The sequence below is a fragment of the Pelodiscus sinensis genome, chromosome 1 (assembly GCF_049634645.1).
Source record: "Pelodiscus sinensis isolate JC-2024 chromosome 1, ASM4963464v1, whole genome shotgun sequence".
Classification (NCBI taxonomy): domain Eukaryota; kingdom Metazoa; phylum Chordata; order Testudines; family Trionychidae; genus Pelodiscus; species Pelodiscus sinensis.
The window spans coordinates 172,439,377-172,456,482 of record NC_134711.1 but is presented as its reverse complement, the minus strand read 5'-3'; the positions used below and the strand labels follow the sequence as shown (position 1 = coordinate 172,456,482).

General features: G+C 43.9%; 1 protein-coding gene and 1 long non-coding RNA gene across 2 annotated transcripts in view; one reads left to right on the top strand and one right to left on the bottom strand.

Moving 5' to 3' along the window:
* LOC112547591 (uncharacterized) overlaps positions 1 to 17,106 on the top strand; it is a 31,191-nt gene that overhangs the window by 3,507 nt on the left and 10,578 nt on the right. The window contains exon 2 of the long non-coding RNA XR_003091356.2: positions 1,314 to 1,506. This is a non-coding gene — a long non-coding RNA (uncharacterized LOC112547591). The remainder of the gene's footprint in view (positions 1 to 1,313; positions 1,507 to 17,106) is intronic.
* Positions 1 to 17,106, bottom strand: part of USP25 (ubiquitin specific peptidase 25) — a 131,682-nt gene that overhangs the window by 112,911 nt on the left and 1,665 nt on the right. The window lies entirely within an intron of this gene.

Here is a 17,106-nt window from a genome sequence, read left to right as displayed (position 1 = left end):
AGGTATTCCTGGGACTGGGTGATACACCAGTCTTGCGGGTTGATGCACTGTAGTCAATAAACACATTTTTGGGATTCCAGAATTGGGTCTTACAAAAAGATTTAAGATGCCAGAATCAGAGAACTTCTGCTGAGGAAGGCCATAGAAGTAGAGAAAAGCTCGGGGAGTACGGAGGAAGAAAACAATAAAAAGAAAGAAATTCAGGAAAACAGAAGCATGCATGTATGGGCAAAAAATGAAATCATCCTTCAAGAACAAATGAAGCAGCCTCAAAAGTTACAGGCAAAACTAACAAAGAAGTTGCTTTGAATAAAAGAAAAAATAATACTGGAAAAAGGAGTGAGACTATAAAGAGAAGGAAAGTGTAATGCAATTTGGAAATAATCGCAAAGCTACTTAAATTTTTTTTCTAAATTAAAAACAATTACTTATAGACTATTTTCTCTTAAAGCATCACATTTGTTTTTATTTACTAACTCAAAATTGTGGAGTACGAAGAAAGTGCACAAATCTCAATTTAAAGGTCAGAATTAAGATTACTATGATGTGTTGAATAGGGATGTTAGATATTGTGTAACTGAATAATCAAGTAACCACATGAATTTATATGTTTGTCAGCTATTCTATAGTCCCCAGAATGGAGGGGGCAGCAGCCAGTACAATGTGGGCCCTCTCCGAAAGAGCTCTTTGCCACGCAGCACTGCTGCCTCTGTATCAGAGGAAGCAGCATGGGGTGCCAGGCAGGAGCTGGTCTCGGAGGGAAACCAGTTTAAAAAAACAGCTCCCCAAGCAGAATGGTTGCCTACCACCCCATGCTGCTGCCTCTGATACAAAGGCAGCAATGTGAGATGGCAGCAGCCCTTGTACACAGGAGAGGTTATGAGCTTCCCACAGACAGAAGCTGCTATGGGGAGAGGAATGAAGAAGGCAGCTGCAGAGCAGACTCTGTCCTTGGCCAACTTAGGCCTGCCACAGACAGAGGCTGGCCCAGCAGCAGCCCGATTGCAAGGGGTCCCAGCTTCCTGCAGACAGAGGCTGCTGCAGCCTCTGTCTGCGGGGAGCTCAAATCCCCCTCCCTTATAGAGGCAGCAGTGCAGGGGGGGGACAGGTGGCTCTTGCTTCCCCCCTGTTGTTGCCTCTGATCCAGAGACAGCAAGTGTGGGGAGGGGGGTTAGTAGCCAACTAGATTAGCCAATAAGTCTAGGCTTATTAGTTAATCATATAGTTGACTACTCATTTACATTCCTAGTGTTGAAACAGGACAGTCTGTCCTTAGCTGTGTCATTTACACGAGGTGTTTCTACATCACTTAGAAGAAATGCAGCTGTGTCACCATGAGGTCAACAAGAGAGAAAAACCCTACTGAAATCTCCCAGATGGATTGAGAGGGGCTAAACAGTAAACTCGGGACCATCTTCTGTGGCTGAAAGGACTAGGGGACTTCACAGGGCACTTTCAGATAAGGAGGAGAGCAAGAGATGTCATGGACAACTGCATGTTTGAAATGTATGTATTTCTCAAACTGTGCATTTATGCACTATGTATCATACCAATTTTAACCTTTAACTTGACAGCTTAGACGTAACATAGCAATATCCCATTTTACCTGAAATTTAAAAAGAAAAAGGTAAAACTTTTAGAAACCAAGCATGGAAAGTTTTGTCCAAAAAGATGAACTTTCCATAATCTCATATACCTGCTCAAAAAAAAAAGGATAATAGAAGAAATCACAAGCAAATTGAACAATAGCATTTGCTACTCACCAAAAATAAGCAGGGCTCGCCAAACCGCGGCAAGCCCCGCTTGCCAGCCGCACTGTCCAGCAATCTGCGCATGCGCAGACTGCTGGAACCCGGCTCTTCCAGGTTACAATCTACTCGCCATAGGCGAGTAGATTGTATAATGTGTCGAGCCCTAAAAATAAGAATGTGTATAAATTAGATTTTTCGTAATATAATTCACACACACTCTTTACAGTCTAAAAGTGCACCAAAAACAAATTAATCCAGTTGGACAGACTATATTTCACAAGAATACTTATATATTTTCCAGCAACAATCTATATTTACAGACTATGTAATGAAGGACCTACCGAACCATATGCATAGTATCACACTACAAGGATTAACTCACAAAGTCTGCACTAAATCTAGATGAATAAAGTCATTCACAGGTCCCCAACTTCAACAGGCTTTAGGATCAAGCCCTTACATCTGTGTGGTCTCTGAAAACCATCTGCTAAATGTATTATTCTGCTCCAAAATATAAGAACCAAATATATTTCTTGGAAAAAAAATGCATTGAGGAAGATTAGTCTGACACTTAAAAAAAAATAGAAAAGTGTTTAAAATTAAGAACATCTGAAGTATGTCACTCTTCTTGAAACCTGCCATGCTGAGACATTTGTATACTGTATTGAAATGAGTAAGGTGAAGTAGAAAATGAATACAGAAAATATTAAAAGAAGCATTTTATTCAGCATAACCTATCTCAGATGCAATTAATTTAATGACCAACTGTACAAGTGGGATTGTTTTACTTAAGGCATAGAAAGTCAATGGTTTGCATCACCAAAAACCAGAATATTAGAGTTTGTATATGGATATTGTTGCTTAAAAACATGATTTATGGATACAAATTCATGTCTGATGCTTATTTCCAGTATTTATTTGATCATTCTGTTACTCCAATTCCAATTACTTCATACCATAAGCTAGTACAATTCCATATAGATTCTCTATCCTCAACCAGAATAGCTAACATGAGAAATGAAAATAAGTGTTGCCAACTCTGACAGCACTGGTATTTTTCCCCAAATTTTCAATTCATTTCATGTGAGAAAACTAGATTTCTTTCATTAAATAAAGTTTCAACCCTCAGCTTTGCAAAGAAAAGTTTTCAAGAGTCAGAGGCAAATAAAATTCACTATATTAATAATATTGGTGTAATTTTAAAACAATTATATCTAGGGGTTTAATTTGTGATTTTTTTTTTTTTTTTTTTTTTTTTGCATGCAACAACATCTTCAAAAAGCAGACTTGTAGTGCACAGGACAGAATTCACAATACCTATCACATTCTTCTTGTCATAATACCAGACCCCTATTTATCTTTTCAACAATCTTAAGATCAGATCCTTCCCCCAATGTAGCAACATAAAATATTGATATTTACTTTAATAAGACTACTCTGGTGTTAGGTTATTTAACTTCAGGAATAGGACTTAACATGATTGGTTGCAAGGTTTGCTGTACTAACAAGTCCTCCCAAACAGAGCAGCTCTCTCAGCTGTCAGATACTTCCCTGGAGCTTTGAAAGTGTGCATGCTTGTAGGGCAGCAGAGATCACAAAACACTGAGCACAGGAATCGGGGCAGGCATTGATGGATACTGGTGGAAGCCAGTTCTCTCGACAAAACAAAGTGTCCACGCTGGTTCTTTTTCAACAATAAAAGAAAGGGGAAAGACAAAAGACTCTCATAAGACTGGAAGTTTGTCGCCAAAACTGGGTATTTTTCCCGACAAAAGTCACATTGTAGAGTAAATGTTCTCACTGTTTTGTTGCCATAAGGCAGTTTTTGGCAACAAAACTTGCCAGTTTAGACAAACACTTGATACAAAATGGTTCTAGCTTCCCAATGTTAAAAAAAAAAACCTTCTTTTGAAAATAAGCAATTACCGACATTTATACTATCAGAAATTACTATCTGAACTAACATTAAGAAACCTGTGATCTGCTACTCAGAAGTATGGAAAGCATTCACAACCACTACCCTACAAATAAGCATGGGGAGAAGAGGGAAAGAAGAACCAGGACTTTCATCCCCCCAAAAAAGGAGCGTGCTCCCCAATTAGTGATTACTATTCAATAGCTAAGCATCAAATTGTATTATTTCAACTTCACAGCTATAAAATCACTTTGAGACCAGAGTCTTTTTTTAAAAAAAGTCTCCAAAGCTAAGTGATGAAAAAAGCTACACATTTCTTGAGCAACTGGACATAATCACTTTCACTTCTGCTATATGAAAAATCAAACACTGCAGTTAATGCTCCTATTGTATCAACCGTCTTTCATGGTCAGCTTAATCCTTTTTACCTACAGCTTTGAAGGCTATAATACAGGGGTTCCCAATCGTTTTGATACTGGGGACCAGTAAACCCATTCACAAGATTTTGGAGGACCGGTAATGTTTATTTGCATATTCATTAAGCAAATGATGAATATGCAAATGAATTGTGTCACTTGCCCTACCTATCTGGTGGGTTGTTTTACCTCCCCCTCCTGGCCCCAATCCCGTCCGCTTTATCTGCCAGTGCCGGCTCCCCGGCTGCATCCAGCGCCAGGCGTTCTGCGTCAGTGTGCATGGCGCCCGGCCTTCTCCCTGGGTCCTAGCACCCGCCAGATCTGGTCCCACCACCCGGGAGCATGCCCAGCAGAGACACCGTGGCGGAGGGCTCTCTCCCAAGAGGGCCACACGGCCGCACTCGGCAATGCGGGGTGCTGCCACCCCGTCACACAAATTAATAGGATCATGCGTGATAATTTTTCTAAGGACTGCTATTTCTTTTCTAAGGACTGGTACTGGGCCACAGACCACACTTTGGGAAACACTGCTATAATATATGCACATCAATTAAATCAGATCAAAATCTACCATACTTATTATTCACAAAAACCTCTGAAAAAGATGTGTGGTAAATCAGTTGTAATCAGCTTTCACTCAATGAGCATTTTAACAAAATAATCACTCAGAGTTCAATATTTCATACTATTAACAAGGTGGCTGCTTTATTTGTAAGTACACCAATGGTCATTTAAAAGCAACAATCCTATTTTAACAATTTAACAGCAATTTAACAAAGAAAAACTGTCTGACCTGAATGCTTCCAATTCATTTTATCATTTTATTATTGTTACAATAACTTTTCTTCACTAAGACATATAGGTAGTAATATGCCATTTACCTAATAACATGGGCTGTTATTCAAATTGTAATGAAGGAACAACAAAGTCAGGGATAGATTTTGTGGAATGCTGAGTGCCCGGAACTTACTGATCAGGGAATGCAAGCTCTTCTGGCAGTGGCTGCTGGTACAATACCTTAATTTTGTAAAACTCTACTTTTTAAAAACAAAACTAATTTTAAAGTTTCATTGTTGTGGAAAGACATGTCTTGCTTTCATTTAAACCTCTTCCTGCACTGATATCCAAGCACTGCATAACTGTTCTTATTAGTGAAGGAGAACAGAAAGTGAAACTAACAAGCATAGCCCAATCCTGCAAACATTAACTTCTCACTATTGACTAGTAATAAAACTATGATAAACAATTCCAGCAAAGTTAGAACGCCTTATCATAGTAATTCTATGACCTGTAACAAGTGAAGTTCAAAAACTAAACTCCATAAACAAAAGTAGATGAGAGGATTTTTTTAATTATTTTGTTAGGAGAGATAAAGGACTTTTTAAAATATGAAGACGATGTACCTGTTTAACTTTTTGTTTTGATTGTTTTTACCCCAGCTATATTAGAAATGTTAAATCTAGTCTTCCCTACTGTTGTAGTGAAACATTTTAATGTCTCAGCGTATGTTTATTATATACCACGCATGTGAGATTTCAGACCCTTTAAACCAGGTAAGAGCCAGAGCAGCATAAAGGAGCTCTAAAAGCCCTGTGGCTGGAGAATTTTCCCCCATCGGGGTACAGCAGATGAGGCACTCCTAATGACCCTTGAAATGGGGCATGTGTTGGGAGAGGGATGCTAGAGGCATTCCACAGCACTGCAAAGATACCAGGCCACCCCAGATAGGCTACTGGAACTTTTGCTTCTAGACTCACAACAGAGAATCTGACTGTTTTTAATCAAGCATACACCTCTGTCCCACATACACCTTTGCAGATAATTTTTAATGGTCCAAGATGTACTGATATTTAGGAGCAGTTAAAACAACGTATTTTTGAAAATATGTGTTAACCTTATAATACAACATTCTGTGGTTCTTTTATAAACATTTGTAAATGTTATTTAGTATAGCCATTAATTAGGTTTTGTTTTTAAATGACTTAAAAATCTGGCCATTTTGGAGTTATAAAAAGAATTAAAAACAAATTTATTAGTTAAAGATACCTTGTATATGCGTATATTTTGAAGTGGCTTTGACCTTTTAAGACTTGATTTGTGAGCCATTCAAGTAAGACCTTTGAAGAAGGAATGGTATCTGTATGTGTTTGATATTTGAACAGTGTCTACTACAATGGGGCCCACCACATCATAAACTCAATGAAAGTGTCAGCAGTTACTTCAACAAATTCTAGATTACGTCCTTAAAACATTTAATAGTAAATCATAACATGGTCCATGACTTAATGCATATAAATCTCAATTTAAAAAAATTTGTAAAAAGCAGTCAAAAACGGTCCATAAACTCCAAGAAATATTTGATCACTTATTAGGCTAGGGGAAGAGGGAAAAAGCAAAGTATGTTTTGTATTGATCAGACTTCTATAAAATTGAGTTTCACCTGCTGTTACGGTACTAAACAAGAAGGGTCTGTGTTCAAGCAGAAGTTAAATGTAACAAGATTTTATACACACATCACCCTATATTCTAAAAATAGTCTCTACACAATGCAACAAACTTGCTTTTACGAATAACTCACTACAAATACTTTTTAAATCTACCTGAAATTGATGAGGACACACAGTGAACTAATTGGTTGCAACAGAACTAGTTCAAGATCGTGTTCACACTAGGGCTACGTCTACACTGGCCCCTCTTCCGGAAGGGGCATGTAAATTTCACTAGTCGTCGTAGGGAAATCCGCGGGGGATTTAAATATCCCCCGCGGCATTTAAATAAAAATGTCCGCCGCTTTTTTCCGGCTTTTAAAAAAGCCGGAAAAGAGCGTCTAGACTGGCCCCGATCCTCCGGAAAAAGTGCCCTTTTCCGGAGGCTCTTATTCTTACTTCAAAGTAAGAATAAGAGCCTCCGGAAAAGGGCACTTTTTCCGGAGGATCGGGGCCAGTCTAGACGCTCTTTTCCGGCTTTTTTAAAAGCCGGAAAAAAGCGGCGGACATTTTTATTTAAATGCCGCGGGGGATATTTAAATCCCCCGCGGATTTCCCTACGACGACTAGTGAAATTTACATGCCCCTTCCGGAAGAGGGGCCAGTGTAGACGTAGCCTAGGTGTTACCTACCAGCCCTGTGCTCTTGGGGAGCCAGAGAGTGACAGTCATGGAAAACCATCTCCCCCCTTCCCCTGGGCCTTTGCTAGAATCAGACAAAGCAAGAAAAAGACCTGGGAAGGTCTAAACTAATTAAAGAAACACCCCAGCCTCATCTGCATTGAAGATATAACTCATTAGCATACAGAATGAAGACCAGCTCTTCCAAGGCAGGAACTGCAGTGAACTATGGGTTACCGAAAGCAGAGAAGCACTGCATGATGGGAAATCTCTGCTCCAGATGCTAATGAAGCCAGGCCTGCTCACACCCAAATTAGTCATTATCAGACCAATTCTAGTATGGATCCTACTGACATCTAAAATACTGAAACTGTCTAGTTGCACTCTGAGCTCTTCAAAGAACATCACCCATAACCAGGGGTGATCAGTCTCTACTGTCTCTCCTCTCTCTCTTTGAACTATTGTCCTGTCCCTATAAAAACTTCTATCCTTACCCCAAGAAAAATTGTTCTGATACCTGGATTTAAACTGCATCAGTTCCATTGAGACTTTTTTCATCTCCTGTCTGATCGTGCTGGGGGCTCTGCTCTGCTTGTCTCCTGCCCTCTGGACCCCCAGCTCCCATCACCATCTGGTAATACCTATCCGTGCAAGCTCTACAGAGTGGCGAGGGGTCTCTCTCTCTCTCTCTCTCTCCCCCACCTTCTCCTCCCAACTACCTATCTCTAAGCCTAGCTCCTGACTCTGCCCTATGTAAACTCTTATATGGTTAGCTAGCCCTAACATTTGTCATCAGTTTCAGTTTAGATTTAATATTGTAACTGTTGTGTGCTTGGTCTCCTATCACTACCCAGAAATAAATAACTTCCATTGTTAAGCTGGTTGCTTCTCTCCCTTTCGCTCACTCTTCCTCAAAGGGTGTTGTTTTGGCTTCCCCATTCGCTCTGCAACAACGCTGCTTGTACCCAAGCTAAAGATCCCTGTATTGCCCAAAATCCTGTGGGGTTTGCTCATCGTGTGGTTTACCAGTGAATGATTGCGGTGTGAAAATGGGGATGAGGGTGCTGAACCTGGGGTCTTATGAGGATGGAAGCTTAAAGTGCTATTTAATCCAGCCCACTGAGTCCAAAAGCACATGAGGTTGCAGTGTGGCATTGCTGTTAACCCAGCCTGCTGAGTCCAAGGACATATGAGGGGTCAGCTTGTGAGTGCTGATTACAGTCCTTTCAGGCATGCTCTGCTAGTGGGTTTGAGTGTCTGTGTGTGTTTTTAAGGTGGAAAGAACCCCATCCTGAGGAACCTAGTTCCTGCAAGAGAGCACCAGTGGGAGAGGGAACTGACAGGGAGAGAATTCAGCTCCATATGAGAGCACCAGCAAGCACACGTAGCACACTGATAGAATTGATAACCTTCCCCAGTCCCATAAGCAGGGCTCAACAAATACACTCGCCCGGGGCAAGTAGATTTTACCAGCTGGCGAATGCAGGGGCAGACTGGCCGGTGGGCCGTTGTGACGGGCTGGCGGAAGCTCGCCCTACGGGCGGCGTGGCTCCATCCGATCCGCCGGACGGCAGAGGAGCAGAGCACCGCTGGGAAGGGGGAAGTGCGGCAATTCTTGCCACCAGGCTGCCTGTGTGCAGCTCCAGCGCGAGGAGGCAGGGTGGGATGCCAGGATGCTGGCGTGAAGTGGCCCCGCTGATTTTAAAGGGCCATGGCAACTCGGCTCTGGCTGCTGACTGCAGCGCAGCCAAGGCCCACCCCGCCAGCTCCAGTCCTGCCACAGCCCCAGCCCCTCTTTGTCTCCGCACCGCCCATTCCCCACGCCGACCCTGCTCCCCTACACCCCAGACCACCTGTTCTCCCTCTTCCCTGCGACCCTTTGGCTCTGTGCCGCCCTTGCATCCCGCTTCCTGCCCCCCCAGCTCTGTTCTGCCCATTCCCTGCACTGCCCCAGACCCCGATCCCTCTGCCCCTCCCATTCCGTGTCCCATTCTCCGTGCCTTCCCCTCAACCCCTGCCCCCCCCCCCCCCCAGCTCTGTGCTGCTCGTTCCCTGCACTGCCCCTAGATCCTGATCTATCTGCCCCTCCGGTTCCCCGTGTCCCATTACCCGTGCCTCCACTGCACCCTGCTCCCCCCAATCCCTGCATCCCTCTGGCTCTGTGCCGCCCATTCCTCATATCCGCCCCCCACACACACTGTTTCCTGCACCCCTCTGGCTCTGTGCTGTCCCTGCCCCCTGCAGGTCGGGAGTGAAGGGTGTTTGTCCATAGGGAGGGGCTGGACAGGGCAGGGAAAAAGCTGCTGTGACCCAGCAGGGAGTAAAAGGGGGAGTTCACTTGAAGCGCCTTTGCCTTTATGGAAAAAAACGAATGAAAATGCTATTTGCTATTTATAGGGCTAAAATGTTGGGATAAAAACAACAAACAAACAAAAAACCTATTGCAAAATGCAAACGTGTAAAAGACAACAAAAAAAGGGGGGGCGGCCAAAAAATGTTTTGCTTGGGGCAGCAAAAAACCTAGAGCTGGCCCTGGGGGAGGGGAAGGGACTGGGCTGTGGGGAGGGGAAAAATATGGGGAAGGGGCTTGTGCTGAGAGGAGGGGAGGAGGGACAGGGTGCAGGAGAGACAAATGCCTGGGGGCCAAGTGCAGATGAGGAAAAGGGCAGGAGGGGAGGTGTCAGTGGGAGGGGGGACAGGGTGATGCTGGGAGAGGAGAGTGTAAGGGCACTGAGGGCTAGACGGGGGGGTGAGGTGCTGGGAGAAGGCTTGAAAAAGGGGTGGGCATGAGGAAGGCAGGGATGGAGCAAGGCATCTGTGAGGGCACAGAGGCATGAGAGGAACAGGGGCAGAGGGTGGTGAAGGGGTGGGTATCAGGACAAAGAGGGCGGGGGCAGTGAGGGCAAAGGGGGAGGCATCAGGAGAGTGCAGGTGTCAAAGGATTCTGGGAGTGAAGCAGAAGGGCAAACACCTGCAGGGGAGGGACCAGCAGCAGAGGAGAGAGGCACGGCAGGTGTGTAGAGGGAGGTTTTAGGAGAGGGGATGAGGAGGGATAGCTCACATGATCAGAGTGGGGCTATTGGAGGAATGGGCACGGGGGGAGAGAAGGGCTGGCAGAGGAGGGCCTGTCTCAGGAAGGCTGAGGGCAGTGAGAAGTGCAAGAGTCAGGACAGCAGAGGAGGGTGAGGGGTTGGGGGGCAGCAGGCACCAGCCCGTCTGGGGTGAGTTCTGAGCTCCCAGACCCAGCGCAAGCTGGAACTGAGCCAGGCTGCCTGCCCAACCAGCTCCTACTACACTTTAAATGCAGAGCTGCAGCTGGGGTAGGTCTTAGACATGTCGCAAGCCAAGACTGAGCCAGGCTGCTGGCCAGCCTGAGAAAAAATTTACTGGGGGGGGACATGCATATAGTCTATAGTCTTAACCAATAAGCTTTGGCTTATCAGTTAATCAACTACACAATTACATCCCTACTACCATTATTTCTTAAGCCGTGAATTGTGGAAAAGGGAGTACAACTTTATAAAAAAAATATTTAGGAAGTAGACCTTATCATGGGGAAATGATCATTCAGATAATCTTCTCTCCTTGTAATGGTTGCATTGGACCACTTGTCTCCCACCTCCTCCATTTGAAACTACATAATATTCTCGTGACAACTACAGCAACTGTTTCTAAAAGTATTATTAGGAAGTAATATAAAATATTTCAGCTGTCATTCAATGTAATTTAGAAGCAGGAAACAGGAAGAGACAAAAATCACAAGACCAGCCAACTTTCTGCAGGCCACCAACAATCCAAAAGTTTGCAGAAGAACATTTAAGGGAAACATTTTAACCTATGGAGGATGAGAAAAGAAAAAAAGCAAGTTGTCTTTTTCCTAGAAAAGTGCTATGTATGATTTACAAAGTTGGTGCTACATATCATTAATACAGGATATTTCTACAAAATTAGATGAGCTGCCACCTCTTATTTTATTCTATTATAATCACAATTCAGCAGCATGACAACAGTCATAGGAACTTCAACATAAATAAAGTACAAGCCTTTATAAAAAAAAAAAAAAAAAAAAAAAAAAAAAAACACCTCACACGACCACTATCAGCCAATCCTCCTCTGATTCACAAAGAAACCAGGATAACCATTGCAAATTCATATCATCTGTTGGCTGTTCAGAGGCCAGCATGAAATGAATTGGTGAAATAAAGCTCTTTTTTATTAGGCAGCGAGTCACATATACCTTATACACAGTGGTGAAGACACATATGACTTCTCTACACTATTACTTTTCATTTGCTAACCACTAGAAAAATGCTTTTACGTTTTGTATGGAATGTCAAAAGGGACTGGTGGCTCTCCACCACAAGAGTGACAGACAACAACTGTGTTCCTTGGACAAGACAACACCTACCACATGTTTGGAATCAAACAAAAATCATATTTAAAAAATCTTATTAAAAGAAAAAATGGTAAGAGCCATACAGGAGACAAAAGTTAACCAATCCTGGAATACTTCTAGACAAAAGAAAAAAAAGCTAGCAGCCTGCTTACATTTATTAAAATATTTACATCTAAACATGAATACTAGGGATGTGAATGGTTAACTGGTAAGCACCTACTGGTTACAGTTAACTGATGGGGGCCTGATCAGCCCCCTGCCTGCCAAAGACAAGGGGCTACTCCAGCCCTGTGGAGCCTGTGAGAGCCTACTCGCAGAAAGGGAGTTCCTCATCAATCCCCATTTTTAATCAGTTAACTGGTTAAACTTCACATCTAACCAGTTAACTGATTAAATGGGATTTTACATCCCTAATAGATGTTACAGATGACCCCAGAAACAATATTATAGATTCCCAAGTTGGACTCAGCAACCAGACTGATGATATGATCCTGGTTATTCTTTGATTCAAAAGATAGAGAGCAAATTTTGAGTAACGCAAAAGTCAAGATGCCTAGTAATCATGAGACAAAGATCCAGTTTTAAATAGGGATGTTAGCATAGAGTAAACAATTAACTAATAAGGCTAGGCTTATCAGTTTATCCTATCAACCACAGGCACTCCCCCACCCCTTGCTGCCTCAGTATCAGAGGCAGCAAAGGTGGGGGGATGGGAGTCGGTGCCCGTGAGGAGCTGGTTTTAAGCATGCTCCCCATGAGCACCAGATCTGCCTGCCTTACCCCCACGTGCAGCTCCTCTGATAGAGAGGCAGCAACGCAGGGAGCAAGGGGAGCAGGCAGAAGCCAATACTCTCAGGGAGCTGGTTTTAAGACAGTTCTCTGCATATATCGGCTCCTGTTGACCTACCTGCCCTCCCCCCTGCTGCCTCCTATGGGGTTCTTACTGCATTTAAAAGGCAGAGGTACAGCCAGGATAGCAAGCACCCCCTCTCCCCGACCTCCTATCAACTAATTGAGTAGTGGATAGAAATTCCATCCACTACTCAATTAGCTGATTAATCAAAATGTAACATCCCTAATGAGAAGCAATCCCATTCCAGGCACATATAGTTTTCCTGGCACAACAAAATCCTTAAATTGCTTCGAGTTATGATCAGAGGAAACTGTAAACTGAATTTGGTGGTGCTAGCTCTTACTGTTTAGGAGGAGTTATTGATCAAACTGACAGCCAGCCAAACTCTCCACAATATATAGTAGATTCCTCTGTACTAACAGAAGACAGCCATGAGAGACTTTCAGTCCTTGTCTACAAAGAAGCCATATACCATTTTTCACTCCAATAAATCAAACTCCTAGATTTTTTCACACCAATTTAGTAAGCCAGTAATAATTTTTGTACATTTTCCCAGTTTAAATACAATATCAGGCCATTTTAATCTTTTACATAACTTACTAGCATATTTTCTGTAATATATTATCTGGTTTATTTGTTTAAATCTGTCAGCATATGAACTCTGTTCCGCTCATTAAGATTTCGAGTTGTCACTTGGAAGACAAAATTTTCAACCTGAACTAAAGGTTGGTTTCCACATTCATTTTCTATTTCCCTGAAATATACAATAATACAAGGGAGATTTTTCATGTAACAGGTCACTAATAAATTTTCAACTGATATATTTTAACATCATTTTGTCGCTAGAAAAATTAATGAAATCTGAACCCTCTTTGAACTGCTGCGGATAGTATTAATTTACTCAAATGATACAATGAAAATAGATCTACTGTACACTCTTTGGAGTAGTGTGAATAATAAACTCCCAGCAGCAGCAAGATTTTAGTTGTAGAGTTCTTGCTAAGTCAACTCTTTTTTCCAGAATGGGTTGCTAATTGTAATTTAAACACTGATTACAACCAACCACCTTCCAAGTTTAACTTCTAAAGGAGAAAGAGAAAAGAATTTTCATCTACAGACCATTGCCTGCTGGTTTATCTGACAGCCATGGCAAGATGTACACTAGATATGCTCCAGCAGCACAGATGCAGCGCTTTAGCACAGACACTTACTAAAAGAAAAGAAGGGGTTCCTCCATCACTGTAGTAAATCCACCTCTCTGAGGTGCAGTAGGTAGGGTCAATAGAATTCATCCATCAATCTACTACTGACTACCCTTGGACTTTGGCTGACTTTACTATGCCTCTCAAAAGTGTCAATTTTTCACAACCCCAAGAATGGTAGTTAGGTTGACTTAATTTTCTAGCGTAGACCAGTTCCATGATTGTGAGGATTATTTGCCAGATGTTATTAACAAAATAAATGTAAGAATGCAGATCTACCAGATATTACAGATCTCTAACCCAAACACCGATATAATAATTAAAGGGTGTCACCAGTAATAGCATTTTAAATTAATTTATTGATCATAAAAGGTGTCAGTTGCAGTAGCAAAAAAAGAAGTTCTCTGCCATTCACAAATCAGAAGCACTGACAGCAAGTCTTTGCAACAGTAGCTTGTTAGTACACTTCAATTTAAATTGGTATTGAATACTTCAGGAATAAGAAGATAAATTTAATCCATGTCCATTCAGCCTTTCTTTCCATGCTGAAACTGCCAAGTGCAGTACAAATTACTGCTAATTTCAAGAGCAATCTTTAGAAGAGGGCACCTCTCTTAAAGAGCTCATCTCAGATGTGGGGAATAATTGTTTATGGGGGTCAGTCCAAGAATTTGCTAAGTGGTCAGGGGCTGCACTTTTTTAGGATACAATAAAACCTGCGCTATCCGAAACTTAAGCATCCAAACAACTGTAGAAACCGGCATATTTCTGACACTGGGAAAAGCAAAACAAAACCGGAAAAGGAAACTGGCCCTTTAAGTGCTGGGCCACTTCTCAGACAAGTGTACCTGGGGGAGGGTAGAATGGCAGCCAAAAGCAAGCAGCAAGTATCTCAGCTCCTGACACCCCAGGCAAGGCCAGCCCCCCCACGGCTCCCCCCCCCCCCATCTCTGTCTCCTAACCCCTGGCTTCTACCACCTCATCACCAGGCTGCATCCCACCCACCCCCCAAGGCTCATGGCCCCCCCTAGCAGGAACCATCCCAGCCATCACACAGCTCCCGTGCCCCCTCTCCCCCCATGGGTCCTGCACAGCTCTCCCCCCCCTCCCCAGATAACCAGAACTTTTAGGATACCGGCATGCCCTAATTCCTGGGCATGCCAGATAACACAGGTTTTACTATATTAATTGAGGGTTACAGGATCTGGGAGAGGGGAAAGGTGCAGGAGTGGATTCTGACCTGGAGAAAGTGAGTAGGGGGGAATGCAGCATCTCACGGGAACTTGTGACCTGGGGCAGGGGTATAAAGAGCTAACCAGTTACTTGGCAAGCATCACCCTCACCAGTGATGCTTGTTGGGGGTGATTAGCCAACGGGGCCTGCTGGACTGCAGCACCTCCTCCCCCCGCAGCCACGGTGCAACAAAACGGGCCCAACCTGGCCAGAGCAGTCCCTTCTACTCACACAAGCACCACACTCCCGGGGATCCTGGTTAACTGGTTACACTTAACCAGTAAACATTTTAAATGGGATTTTACATGCCTACAGGTGTGCAGGAGGGGGTGGACAGTGTTTGGGTTGTAACATGGGGCAGGGAGTTGGAGTGCAGTGGAGATACCAGCAGGACCTTTAGACAGGCTCTTTACCTACTGCATCTCTACATGCCACTCCAAGTGGTCAGCTGCTGAGGTCAGCATGTATGTCTGTTCATGACATGCACTTTGGAGGGGTCTCCATGTGCTGCATACATGTGCAAGTACAGTCCAGGGAGCTCCTATTGGCTGTTTTCCAGCCATCAGGAGCTGTGAGGATCATGCTGTGGGGACAGGAAAACACAGACATCTCTCCAAGGGGCGCACCACAGACCAACAAATCACTAGCCCCAGCAGCCAGTTGCTTTGAGCAGCATGTGGCAAGAAACCTACACAGGGATCCTGCTGGGCTACAGGACATGAACAGCCCCAAGTACTGTGGTAGGCCTGATGTGACTGTTTGGCAGGCCAGATCCAGGCCATGGGCCATATTTTGCCTGCCCCAGCTTCTCCAAACTAAAAAAAAAAAAATTTTTACTGCTTTAACTATACCAATATAGGAAAAGCTGCATAACCCCCCCAGCAAGGACTTACTGGTACAGTTATTTCCAAACAGAGTGGGGCCCACAGAGTGGGCAAAGCGGAAGGGCCAGCTCCACAGCCCCCAGAAAGATTGGGATCTTGGGCAGAAGGGGCAGACCTGGTGCTAGCTTTCCCCAGGCAGCCTCAGCGTCACTCAGAAGAGGGATGTTAAATATCAGTTAATTGAATAGTTGATTAACCTCATGAATTTTTATCATTTACTTGACTATTCTATAGTCCCCAAAGGTGGGGCCACGAGCCAGTGTGCTTTGGCCTCACTCCCGAAGAGACCCCTGTCACTTTACGCTGTTGCCTCTGTATGAGAGGTGGCAGCGTGGGATGCTAGGCAGGACCTGATCCATGAAGAGAGCCAATTTAAAAACCAGCTCTCCTCACGGACTGCCTGCCTGTCACCCCGCATTGCTGCCTCTGTTATAGAGGCAGCAGCACAGCAGCAGCACAGGGTGACAGCAGCTCCTGTGCCGTGGTGTGGGGGGGCAGGGAGAGAGTCTTAGCTTCCGGACCCAGTGCAAGCCAGAACTGAGCCGGGCTACCTGCCCACCCAGTTCCTAATACACTTTAAATGCAGAGCAGCAGTGGGGAAGGTCTCTAACCCAATGTGCGCCAGGACTGAGCCAGGCTGCTGGCCAACCTGCTAAAAAAATTTACTGGCCAGGTGAGGGAAGGGGGGGGGGGGGGAGAATGTGTGTAGTCTATAGCATTAACCAACAAGCTTTTGCTTATCGGTTAATCCACTATACTATTACATCTCTAGCCCAGAGTGCACTGCACCTACCCCAGACAGCACTGAGCACTGCCCAGAGTACTGTGTATGGGGGTCTGGCAGCAAGTTAAAGGATCCAGGGCTCCAGCCATCACAATAGTGGTAACAATGGTGGCCAGGAGTACCATGCCACGGAGCAGTTGCCCCCTTTGCCATCACCTTCTCCACCTCCACCCCCAGGTTCCCAGACATTGTCCATATAGGAAGGTAAATAATACCAGTACACACTTTTATACTCAAACACATGCATATCAGAGTTTTACTGGTATGACAATTTTGGTTAAGTACAGCTTTACCCCAACAGATAAAAGTTACAGTGACAATGGGGGGAAAAAAAGGTAGATCGGGCTTAATAGCAAAGGCACTTAACATCTACAATAGCATTTTTTTTCAGTGAAGCTTTTGCTGGTCGGGGGATGTGAAAAAACCTACAACCCTGATGGACACAAGTTTCACCGACAGAAGCACCAGTGTGGTCTGCACTACACTGGTGGAAGATGCTCTCCCGCCAACATTGTTGCCACTTGTTGGGCGTAGTGTTATTATGTCGAGAGCTCTCTCCTGTCAGT